Source organism: Vespa mandarinia, chromosome 17 (genome assembly GCF_050613455.1).
Source record: "Vespa mandarinia isolate Hongniang chromosome 17, ASM5061345v1, whole genome shotgun sequence".
Taxonomy (NCBI): domain Eukaryota; kingdom Metazoa; phylum Arthropoda; class Insecta; order Hymenoptera; family Vespidae; genus Vespa; species Vespa mandarinia.
In genome coordinates, this window is record NC_140826.1 from 4,345,393 (window position 1) to 4,358,538 (window position 13,146).

The following is a 13,146-nucleotide window of genomic DNA, read 5'->3' on the forward strand; positions in this document are numbered from 1 at the left end:
GTGGTGACGTCGGTGATGGTGGTGGTGCTGACGACGATACTACTGGACCGTACCGATGCTGTCGGAGTTGAAGGTGAGGGGGTAGTTAACCAGTGACGTCACGCTTACGGCGACATCTGGCTCGGCACTAACCACCGGACGACACTGCAGGACACTGGACACTACCCTCCTATAACGCTAACTCCGAATCAAAATTACCCTTGCCGGAGGTACGAGAGAATCTACGAGAGAGAGAGAGAGAGAGAGAGAGAGAGAGAGAGAGAGAGAGAGAGAGAGAGAGAAAGAGAACGAGAGAGAGAGAGCCCGCACACACCGGCTGCTTTCAATTAATTCTATCTTTGACACGTATCACCCGATCCATCGACCTTTAGATTCAACACGATACTATTCTGCCACAAAACTAACGAATAATAGTGCGTCAGATAAATTCCAAGAAAGGTTACTCATTGTTTACATTTCTCCTATCCCAAGTTCGTATTTATCGTACACATAAATACACTGTATGTATTTATATATTTCTGACCTTCCCATTCTAGATGACAATTTAAACGAACGAAGTCGGATACTTCGGGACAACTTTTCTCCGTCGTGTAAAGCCGGCTTTGCGTACACGTCCCTCTACCAAACGTGGCTATCAATTGCGGCTAATCCTTCGTGGAGATAGCGGAGAAACTGTTGTCTCCGCGTTTTCCCTAACGCGATTCTACGACATTACCTCGATCTTCGTAAGTATTAAAATGCGATTCGAGAATCAGATTGTTATTTTAAGAACTATCTCTAAGATCGTCCCTTTATATTTGGCCTTTTAGGTTAAGCAGACAAAAATAGGTTGTTCTCGTAGGAACATGAATATGGCCGATGGACATTTCGTGTCCAGCCAAACCGCAGGAGCGGTCATGTATATTAGATACCCAATTCCGGCGGTAATCCAGCCATAAATATCTTTGAATTATATTTTCCAACGAGTTGGACGGCACCACGGACGATTTGCTCTAGGTAGTGGCGCGAGCATGTTTGGGGAAATGGTGAAATTGGGGAGAGGCGTGTATGTGTGCGCGTGTATTTATATATATATATATATATATGTATATATATATATACGTTTATGAAAGAGAGAGAGAGAGAGAGAGAGAGAAAGCGACCAGGCGGGCTATTTAGCTGTTAATCGCTCAATTAAATTGGATCGCTCGTATTAGCTTTTAATCCCAGCGCATCGCACTGTTGGTGCTATCGCGAGCACGAGTCCACGCAAGCCGTTTCCGAAAAATCAAAATGAAATTTCGCTTCGAACTCGAGCCGCGGAGGATCGTCTCGGATAACGTCGAATTCCGAGGGAACGTGATTCCGTTTACGCGCTCTCGCTTGCTACCACACGCGCTTGTATGCGTAAGAGGAAATAAAATAAATTTCTGTTTCGTGGCTCGAATATCGTTTCTCTCCTTCGTTCTCTTGTTTAGCTATCCTACGAGTTAACGTTTGGAGATAGAGAAATTATTTGTCTTTTACTTAGTAATTATCAACGTATTCGTTGATTCGATGAAGATAATTTAGTTCATTAAGACGAACGAGTATGAACCTTCTCCTTAGTGTACGGTAAAAGGATTAAAGTGTGAAAAGAAAAAAAAAGAACATACTTGATATAAAAATGATCGGCTGCGATTTGTTTTTATTCGTAGAACCGATCAATTAGCGAGTATAAAAGAATCGATGAAAAAGCTAAAAAGAAAGTATTTAAAAGGACGTAAAATTCAATAGGGTGTTATCCTTCAACCGCAACAACTAAATGGAAGCATCCAAGGGGTTTGTTATATGACAGAGGCTAATCTAATCTCATTTACATCGCGCTACGGCCGCGGGATTGACGTTCATCGAAATAAATCCAGACGGCCGTCCGGGCCGATAGTAGTCGAATGCGAGCGCATGTAAATCGAAGCTTTCCTCCCCGGAACAAATCGAATGTCGGTCGATGTAAATGAATTCCATTCTAATTGCAATTATGCGACACGAACGCGCGCATAAATGTTCAGCCGTTATACGATAAATGACACGTCGCTCATGGCGGCTCGCGCGAACTCGCGAGGCGGATTCGTCCGTCATTGCGAATTTATGAAACGACGATCGTTAAATCCATTTCGAACCTTCCACTCTATCTTCATTTCTCTCTCTCTCTCTCTCTCTCTCTCTCTTTCTATTTATATCTCTCTTCCGCGCGCGGAACTCGCATAATTGCAATTAATCAATAATGAACGTCATATAACTGGCGAGCGCCGAGACGAAGACCACTTAAATATTAAGCTTTCTTCGTCTAGCAAAAGGGACGTACAGTCGCTATGGAAATAGAGATCGTCGTCTTGATCATTCGATTAGGACGAAGGTATGCATCCCTTCTTAGCGATATCAATCTTTTCTTCGATTCTTGGCTCCGATCTATTCGTCTTCTCTTTCGAGATCAAATTAGATCTCTTGTTATTTCGCAAATTTCCTTATTACATAAAGTTATTCGAGCTTCCTTATTTATATTAACGAAAAATAGCATCACATTGGAAAAGATAAGAGAACAGAGAGAGAGAGAGAGAGAGAGAGAGAGAGAGATAGGCAAGTTGTTATAAGATAATTATAGATAATTTACTCGTTAATGCATTACTTGTCAATAGTGAAAGAATTTAAAATCGATTATAGATATATTTTGAAATATTTCCTTTTCTTTTTCTTTTTCAATTATCTCTCTAATCGATATAGTCTCTTTCGTTTTAACCTTCCTATCGCTCGAGGATAGTATTTTTGAACTCGGACCGATTCTTCTCTTCATTGACGTTCGATCGACGAAACGATCGATTGGTTTTCTTTCTTCAAAAATAATCGTCGGAAAACTCGTCGTCGTCCGAAAGCGAACGAAAGCGGTCCGCGCACTCGACGCCGTGAATAATTAAAGCGATGTTTATTCGGCGCGAACGATAATCGATAATAAATTACGTCACGCCGTTATAGCGCAAATGCCATTCTCCAAGGGTAAATCATTAAAACGGGCGTACGCGAGTGCGCCAATCAGTAGGCATACCGTGTAAATACGTGATGGAAAGTTCCCCTTTCTCTCTCTCTCTCTTTCTCTCGTCACCCTCTAACCCCCTTCAACCCCATCGATTCTCCAGCCACTACCACCCCCCCTCCCCCACGCCCGCCCACTCGCGTTTCGGTCAAACCACCTCGTTCTAACTGACTTTGGCTGTTTAGCTAGTACGATTTATTTATCGACCAGCCGTGATTAGACTTTCGTTTTACCATCGACATGCGACCTCGTCAAACATTGACGAGCTGGCCCGATTTGTTAAACGGTCGTGCGTATACCACGTTTCACCCGTCCCCAAATCTACCCTTTCCACCCCTCAGACCTCTCTCTCCCTCTCAATGTTTTCAGGACCTCCAACGAAATACCAAAACTCGCGATTTCGAGCGGAATTTTGCTACCGGCCTGTTACCTTCGTACACGCCTCCTCTTCTCTTTTCTCGCTTTCTCTCTCTCTCTCTCTCTCTCTCTCTCTTTCTCTCTCTCTCTCTTTCTCTTTTTTTTTTAGTTGCTACATCGCGAGCTATCGCACCGTTCTCCACCTGTTGCTACAAAAATGAAAAGGTAATTATGACGTCGATTCGTATGCCGATTTTTCCAAGATCGTTAAGTTTTGCCTCGTAAGTAGAGTCACTCTTCGTGTTCTCGATTTCGATCCACGTTGTTCTCTACGAGAACGTTTCAACGCACAGTTTCTTTTTCTTTCTTTTATTTTTCACGATCGTCATATCGCAAAACTGCGACGAATAACTCTTGAATGATTAATTCCTTTAGAAAATTATGCTTTTCTTCTAATACGAAATTTTTTTTTTTAAAGATTTTAAACAAGCCGATATTGAAATAATTATGAAAATAAATGGAATGAAATATATCATTCGAAGCGAACGATAAGCAATAAAAAAGAAAAAAAAAAAAAAAAAAAAAGAAAACCTCGTAAATGTTCCTCCACCGTTTTGGATTTGTAGTTTTTATCTAATTGCAGGAAATCGTCCAAGTAGAAATGGAGATATACGTCTTCTCTCTTTCTCCATCTTATAAGAGAACTTCGAAGTCGGAGCCGCACAAGTTTCAAAGCCGTGGCTAAAGAGCAAAAGCCGTTCTCGCGCTCGTTCGAAGCTTAAGGAAAAAGCTCTCTGGCAGAAAGAGAGGAGAGAGAGAGAGAGAGAGAGAGAAGAGAGAGAGAGAAAGAGAGTCAGTTAGTTCGGTGGGGTAGAGCGTCGAATCGTAACCACCCCCAAGACGTGCCCTCTTCGGGGGGTGTCCTATCGCCACCGGGAGCTTATTCCGCCCCTTAAGCTCTGGCCACACCCGCAACCATGCGCAGTTTCCACCCATCGTCCAATGAAAGCACGAGAGCTTGCAAGCTCTGCTCAGCGGTTTTCGAGTCGAGCCACTCCGGCAAACACCACGTGCCACGCGTCCGAGTTGCACGTGCACGTCGCGGGGCTACGCCGAGCTTTAAAGCCCGTTCGGGAAACGCGATTTAACGAAAATTTCGCGCGCGTTCGATAGATCCTTTTAAAAATATCCGATAATTATCTCCCGAGATTTCTACGTTTTCTATGATTTTATTTCGACGTCGTTCGTTCGTTCATTCATTCGTTCGTTCGTTCATTCGTTCGTTATTTCTTTCCTTTTATTTTCCTTGATGGTTGACAACAAGATCGACAGTTAATCATTCCAGTCCGGAGGAGAAGGATCATCCTGATTACCCGGAAAAACGAAACTAGAGAGAGAAAAAGATAGAGCTTGACCGACCTGTTGGTGGTGTTCCTCCAGATCGACAAATGAGACGTGAGTTTTTTTCGCTCTCTCTCTTTCTCTCTCTCTCTCTCTCTCTCTCTCTCTTAATCCATTGTATTTTCATCGTGACATATTATTTCATAGTCGATAGATCAATGTATTCAATAATTTTCAATTTAATCCTCGTATAAAATAAAACTAGCATGTATCCGTGATACAACGAGAACGACGACGACGACGACGACGACGACTGTTGAAACTTTACTCACGTATGGAAGAGAAAGAGATAGATTGAGAGAGAGAGAGAGAGAGAGAGAGAGAGAAAGAGAGAGAGAGAGAGAGACACGGATTCGCCGATCGATACGAAGTGTTTCCTCCGCTCGTGTCGCTTCGCTCATCATGGGGGAGAACGATATTCAACAGTTGGTCCTTCTTTTATCTCGCTAAACTCGAACGCGCAGTCATGGATCTTTAAAAGCTTCCTCGAACGAACCTTTGCCTTTTTATTACGAACATTTACGTCCACGTGAAAAGTTCTTACGCGATTACGTTTATTCCATAACAATCTCGTTATATCTTTTTATTTTATAAAACGACATATATATATATATATTTTTTTTTATTTTCTTAAATTATTCTAATTTTAATAATACGATTATCAAATTGTATCTAACGAACGTACAATTTTCTCTCTACCTCGATATCATTTAGAGATAACCTAGTCGAACTCTCGAGACATTCTCTCTCTCTCTCTCTCTCTCTCTCTCTCTCTCTCTCTCTCTCTCTCTCTCTCTCTCTCTCTCTCTCTCTCTTGGAATATAAATCGTCTTATTTGAGATGAAATCTGAAAACTCTAGAATGTGTCTTTGTCGAGTTGCAAAGTAAAACTTTCTCGAATCAAGAACTCGCGATAATTTCATTCCCTACCGGTGAAACGTAAATGATACGATCTAATTTGCATTGCAATAGTCGTAACACTTTGCTATGGTAAAGATCATACATTTTCCCGCGAAGGAAACGTTCGATATGTTCTAAGAATAAGAATGTTAAATGAAGAATGAAGAGAAGGAGAGAAGGAAGGAGGGAGGGAGGGAGGGAGGGAGGGAGGGAAGGCAAAGAAATAGGGGAGTAGAAAAAAGAAGAAGAAAGAAAAAGGGGGAGAAAAAAAGAAAAAAGAAAAAAGAAAGAAAGAAATACGAGAAGAAATATAACCGGGGAGAAGCCGTAAGAGAAAGAGAAAGAGAGGGGATCCCCGTTTAAACCCTTCCACGATCGGACGAATCTTTGCACGGTCCGTTTGTTTCGTACAGAGAGGAAGAATTTTGGGTGGCTAGCGGGCATAGGTGTGGCCATAGGTGTAACATATTTATGTTGTGAACCGGCCGAGTGCGGGCAATAAATAGCGAGCGAGCTAGGGTATGGGCGAGAGGGGGTTGGTGGAGGGGCCAAAGCGATTACGCTTCCCAAACCCTCGGCGTCGGACGTCCGAGCGATCCACTACATCCACCCTCGAACCTCCCTCTTCCTCTCTCTCTCTCTGTCTCTCTCTCTCTCTCTTTCTCTCTCTCTTTCCCTCTTTCCGTATACATCCGACTAGGATTCCTCTTTCTCTCTCTCTCTCTCTCTCTCTCTCATCCTACGTACCCTCTCTACGATACTCGACAACCCTATTCGTTTGTTTCCACCTACGTATTCTACGTATACGTATAGCATGGATACTCGTACGGGAAGGTATGCAATTTCGGCGCCGGGAATGCGGCCGAACGAACGACCGCACGAACGCGTATCGTCCTATTCGCGACGTCCACCTCTTACTCGAGTCTTTCCTCTTTTTTTTTCCCTCCCACTCTTTCTTTCTCTCCCTCTTCCTCTCTCTCTCTCTCTCTCTTATGCGCACTGTTCCAACACTAGTACCAGGTATATCTCTCTTTCGTCGTGAATTTAAAGAGCCTCGTACCGAGTTCTTTTTGGTTATCTTATGTCTTAGAAGATATATATATATATATGTATATATGCAAATCTAGTCCTTTCTATTCTTAATCTCTCGTATCTATTCATTCTTTGTAGAGTAGTATAGTAATAATAATAATGAAAGGGAAATCATTTTTCCGTAACATCGAAACGTGTTTGCACTTCCCTGTTCCGCAATAATACAACAGAACTTGATTAACTAAAATTAATCCATATCGAGGGATCGCAGAGTGTGTGGTTAGAAGTCTCATCGAGGTATCCAAGTAAGCTAATGATGCATATCTCTCAGTCTGTTATGTCTCGAATGTCTCGCGAAATGAAGGAGAGAGAGAGAGAGAGAGAGAGGGAGAGACGAGGAGTGGGTGGTAGGAGAAGCTGGAAAGCCGTGGCTCGCAATGCGTGCTTCGCGATGAGGTCGAGAGGTTGCGGCCGGATGCCAGTCTAACCATGTCTAGCGTGCACGTTTACTCGTGCAATCTCGAGGTAGTCTAGTAGTATCCGGATAGAGCGAGGCCAGCCGAGGTTTCCTCATAGATGCATCCAGCATTCAGATAGAATCCGAGCAATGCGACTCAAGAGTCGTGGCTCGGCGTCGGCGCCGAATATGCAGGAGGATGCTCCAGGATGCGCCCACCTAGAGTATTGCCTCTCGGATTACCCTTCCCTCCTATTGGCTCGTGGATGCGCCTCCTCGAGATTGGACGACGTCTTGGATTCTAGGCGTATTCTTCGTCAAAGATATACTTCGTCCTTAATAACATTTAATACTACTTATACATTTAATAGCAACGTGAATGAATATAGTTACATCTTTTCTTTTTTCTTTTATTTTTTTTTCTTTTTTTGGCATTTGATCAATTGCAATATGTTATTCGACGAGATACATTAATTTTTCAATGGATATTTTAAAATATTATTCTTGAGAGGTATTTTTTAAAAATATTTAAAGATGGACTATCCTCAAGGTCGAAATAAATTAATACCACGGGAATGAAAGGATTTTCGTCGTGCAATTTGAAAGAAAGGGGGTTTACGATCGCAAATATATTTTCATCGTGCGGAAACAACGCGAATACGCTTTTATACGCATTCGATAATACCGCGAGACGTGGAAGAGCGAGAAAGAGAGAGAAAGAGAGGAAGTGGGGAGGTGTGCAACGGGTAACGAAATTCCCTCGGTGCGCGCGTCTCGCACATTCCGCAGCGAGATTGCGCAAAAATCGGGCAAAACAAACGCAACTAATTTAACTGCTTTCGAACAATTAATCCGAAGCATTTAATTTAATTGCGTTGCAGTCCGCTGAGGCTGGGTTAGCCGGAGACCGAAACAACAGAACCGACCGACGGAAAATCCGTCCGGAATTTTCGGCTCGGGCGCAGTGGCTCGAATTCTTTTGCTACGTGTAAAATAAAACGGGGGCACGCGAACGAGCAAGTTGCGTCAAATTTTCAACCGAGACTTGCGTTTCTTCCCCTTTTTTCGCTTTTATCAAAAATCTACCCTAGATATCTCTGGTCTATTGTTCGTCTTAAAAAAAAAAAAAAGAAAAAAAAAAGAAAAAAAAAAGAAAAAAAAAACAAAGAAATATAAGGGAAATCTTTTATTAGATCGTTCTTGTCTTGTCCTTCTAAAACGATGACACGTAAAAATTAACGTGCGAAAACCTCGAGGCCAATTCGAAGTAGTAATCCAAGCACCGAGTAAAGGGAGAAAATAAAGCTATGCATTCCTGGTTTCTGTGGTAGCGCGATAGAACAGTCAGATGGTAATTAATAGCAAACCCGTATAAATCAGAGACAGGTTGGTAGACGCGTTTGAACGAGCACCGGCTACGCGCCACTACCAATGCGGGATTATGCCCAGAGGGGCGGTTACCCCGGTACTCGCTAATTTTTCAAACAGTCCGCCATAATGGTCCCGGCTAATTACTGATTTTTATCTCCGCGAGTCGCTACCGAGACCGCGAGAATAACGAGATAGATGAGAGGAGGGAAAAAGGAGAATGGGTGGCTATGGAAAATAGAGGAATAGGGAGAAGAGGAACGAGAGAACGACGAACGAGGGATGGGATTTTTATCCCATTTGGGTCAAATGGATTTCGCGGACGGGAAAAATATATCGAGGCCCGATAAATACGAAAAAGGGGAAGCGATAGGGGGTTGGGGGGGGGGGGGATGAGGGAGGAAGTAATTTTCGTTCTCCGAGGGAATATTAGGAAAGAGTAAAATTCGATTTTTAACGATAATACGAAAAAATCGATCCACGCGTTAAACCAAGAGCCGAGTTGTTCTTATACCACGAAAGAGAAGAAAGAAGAAGGGCATACGATAGGACGTCTCAAGTTATATGTACGTAGGGAACGTTTCACGGAGCCGGGTAGGATAGAGCTAACTACTCCCAAACACCTATGTACTTAACGAAACCCATGTAAGCTCACGCTAGAACAAATTTTCCACCCTGCCCCTTTTCTCCTTCAACCGAACCGTCTCCTCTCTCTTCTCTCTCCCTCTCCTCGAATCACCCTCGGAACACCGATGTTATGAAGTTGTGTTGAACTTTTCGCGAGCATAGTTTGCAGAACACCCTCGGGTGACTGTGAGAGCTTACCTTGGCTCGTGACATATATCTACGTGGCTCTAACAACGTGCGACGTGCTGGAACGACATAGAAGTAAAAGAGATAGGAGGGAGAGAGAGATAGAGGTTGGATCGCGTCAAATTTGTGGAGAGCTAGAGAGGGAGGTGGTGGTGGTTCAGCATGGAAGAGGAGCCAAATTTCGAGCCGCGTTCTTTTATCGCGGCGATCGATCTGCTAGGTCTCTCTGCTGCTACCTGTTGCCCACCCATCGGCAAGACGTTTCATCGCGAGAAAACAAACGCATATTCTATAATAACGATAAATTTATAAACTTTCTCAGTTCTTTTTTCTTTTCTTTCCCCCTCCCCCCCCCCCCGTTTTTTCAATATGACCATAGTGACCGTCTAAGAACAAAATAATCAAGGGAATTCGTCGAAAGATTTTGCGATTTTCAAGTAAAACACGTTTAAACGATCCAGCACAATATCATCAAAGAGTTTTCTACGCGATTACGATTAAATATCGGTGAATTACGACGATTTGTATTATATTCTCATTGTGCTATTATCTTGCGTCGAGATGATAACCATAAAAAGACGACTTACCGATCATTGATTCATCCATCGATGAAAGATTTCTTCGAACGACGTTTCATCGTTCCATTTCTTCGTTTATTTTTCTTTCACGAATACACGCACGCGCGTACTTTTATTCTCATCGGTCCCACGTCGCATCGTACGCCAACTGAAATAGTACACAAATGTTAGGAATTCCTGGCACGGTAGTCGGAGCCAACAGGCACACGGCAGAAACTTACGGGACAACTTTGAGAGGCAGAGAGACAGAGAGAAGGTTGGTGAGAGGGAGAGGAGTTGTCGGGGCGGTAACAGCATTACAACGTTATTAGATTTACCGCAAGCACCTACCCCGAGGCACTCCTGCACATTACACACACATCCCCCTTCTCTTCTCACTGAAGTATAAGTAACCCTGAACGCCCCATAGACCTTCCCTCTCCCCCCCCCCTCTCTCTCTCTCTCTCTCACCCTATCGTATTCTCCTATACCGCAGCAGACTTATGTATTAAATTATGCGCGTGTTCCTCGATACGCAAGGTGTTTCGAAATATCCCATACGCCATCGTAATTTCTCTATATACGCTTGGAAAGATCTCAACGATGATACTAATTATAAAAATGGTTCGTATCGACACAATCCTGACTATCGTCGATTAATGGACATTGCTATATCCATTATTGGACTTAGGACTATGAAAAAAAAAAGGAAAAAAAAAAACCATAAATATACTTATATTTCTTTGAATAAATTTGATCGGAACGTTTATACATGCTTACTTCGTTATTTTCTTTTGGGCGCGACATCGTATATAGATTTATAGAGAAGTAAATGATGGGAATGAGAGGTAGTCAGAGAATGGGAATAGTAAGGAAAATGTAGAAGGAGAGGGAAGTTTCGTTTGTGCCTAGCTATTGAGTAGCTACCCTTAAGATAAGGACGGTTTCGCCCCGTCCCTCATACGTTTCCGCTATCTGACGCTAAACGGCAGCGCTCTTGCTCGTGGCCTCCCACGTAAAAGGGATGGTTCTGCCAGCTCGGTTCTACATAATACGCCGGCACATTACTGTCGAAACCCGTTAGATAAGCGGAATTTAGAACGGCACGACGGAATTTTTCTGCTTCGCGCTACGCCCTCTGAAAAATTGCTTTGCGATGCTTTCGACTTTCGCCATTGACCATTTTTACGATTCCCTTTTCTCTTTTTCTTTTTCCTTTTCCTTTAGCTCGTGATATTCATTCGAAGTAGTCAAGAATCACTTTTTGCAAGATGATCTAAGGGAAAAAGATCGAAAAAGAAAATAAAAAAGAAAAAAGAAAGAGTAATAACTCGAAACGAGATAGGATACATAAAAAGAAAAAGAAGAAGATTCGTGGTTGAGAAATATTACATATCTTGAGCTACCAAGTGAAACTGATTTTCCAAGGGAGAATCAGTGGAAGAAGACGAGAGGAGAGAAGAGGGGGGGCCACGACAAAAGGCCCTTAACACATTCCTGTTTCCTTCCAATCCTTCCCCGCCCAGCTCTCGTCCAAAACGTCTCTCCTCTCTTCTTGGTCTCTCGTTTAAGGCTAACTGTCCACAACGGGGGTGCAAACTACCCTGTTATCTGCGGACGTTTATGCCCAAGCCTTATCTAGCCAACAGTCTCCGACGGCGCTTCGTGCTCGGTAACAACTACCTATTCTCTTCCAAGGCACAACCTCCTTTCTCGGATACAAAATGACCTTGAACTTTCATCTATCTACGACGTGAGACGGGTTCATCTTTGTTCTCTCTCTCTCTCTCTCTTTCTCTCTCCTTCTATTATTGATACGTCAATTGAAAATATTCTTCATATTATATTTTACAATCGTCAATTTATCTTGGTCAAGATAATCGATATGTGTTTACGTCCTCGATAAATTCAATCTTAAATAACCAAGAAATCTGAATTATTATTAAACTCTACGAAATCTGAAACGTTGATCGACACGATAAGAATCGAATAGGTATGAAGCTTATCTTTAGCCATTCCCTTGGCCATCGTTTCGCGGCGATTGTCGAAAGAAGTGGAAAGAGGAAAAGAGAATAGAAGAGAAGAGTGAGAGAGAGAAAGAGAGAGGGAGGGGAGAGAGAGAGCGAGGAAGGAAGGAAGAGTAGGGGAAGGTTTGTCTATAAGACGTAGCAACGAAAACAAAGACGTTACTTCGTCCGTTATCTGGTCTCGAGCCGTGTCATTGGGTTATAAAATAAGCGTCGAACGAGAGCAAAATGGTTGGAGATGTAGGAGGAGAGGGGAGAAGGCAGGTAATAAATGAGATAAGCTTCTCGAATAGATTCCTACGGGAGTAAAGGGCATTATCGATGTGTTGCTTTCTGACGCGACGCCATCACGCTTCGATGCCTTCGCTCGATGCGGCGACGACGACGACGACGACGACGACGACGACGACGACGACGACGATGACGACGCCCCTCCATCGTGATACGATCTTTGTTTTCCTCAAGATCCCGAGATAAGTCCTTCTTGTCCTCCTTTCTTTGGTGAAAGAGAGAGATTTAAGAATAAACGTTCGGAATAGCGTTCTAACAATACCTACGTACGTAGAGATACTTTTCTTTCTATCATTATTAATTGTGAAACGAAAATTGTTCGTATAAATAAGTTTTAACCAATTCGATAACCAATTCGATGTAGATCCAAATTCACATGTCGCGGTTAAATGCTCTTGAAAATTTCATTAGAATACCTTTTAATCGAGGAAGATGAAAGTGACCACTTTGACGGGCCTTATTTGATTTTTCTAATTGAATAAATATTGGAGAAAAATAAACGTGTATAGAAAGAAAGATATATACATACATATACATATATATATATATAGAGAGAGAGAGAGAGAGAGAAAGAGAGAAGTCGAAAAGAGTGACGGATTCTCATCGATACCGGGCATACACATTTTCCCTCGTGAAATTACAAATGATCGGCCGATTTTCCGGCGATTTTCCCGAACGAAACGTACCGAGAGCTTGCTCGCCGGTACATCGAACTAATTGGAAGTCTTAATAGCACTCGACGTAATAACGCTGTCGGGATCCGGGTGTGTGCATCATATCGACCGGAATTTCCAACGGACGGACCCCTCTTCGTTTCCAACCCTTCACCACCACCACCACTACCACCACCACTATCGCCACCACCACCAACACCACCGCCACCACCACCACCCCCTT

The 13,146-nt window shown here is 42.9% G+C and overlaps 1 protein-coding gene across 3 annotated transcripts in view; it reads left to right on the forward strand.

Moving 5' to 3' along the window:
- Nucleotides 1-635: 635 nt before the first annotated feature.
- Nucleotides 636-13,146, forward strand: part of LOC118443541 (LIM domain only protein 3) — a 73,976-nt gene continuing 61,465 nt past the window's right edge. The window contains exon 1 of one of the 3 annotated variants that reach the window (XM_035870700.2): nucleotides 636-725. The gene's annotated coding sequence lies outside the window, so the exon portion shown is untranslated. Of the gene's footprint in view, nucleotides 726-4,468; nucleotides 4,859-10,432; nucleotides 10,556-13,146 lie in introns of those variants that run through there. The other 2 variants (XM_035870702.2, XM_085662136.1) reach the window with 2 other exon arrangements.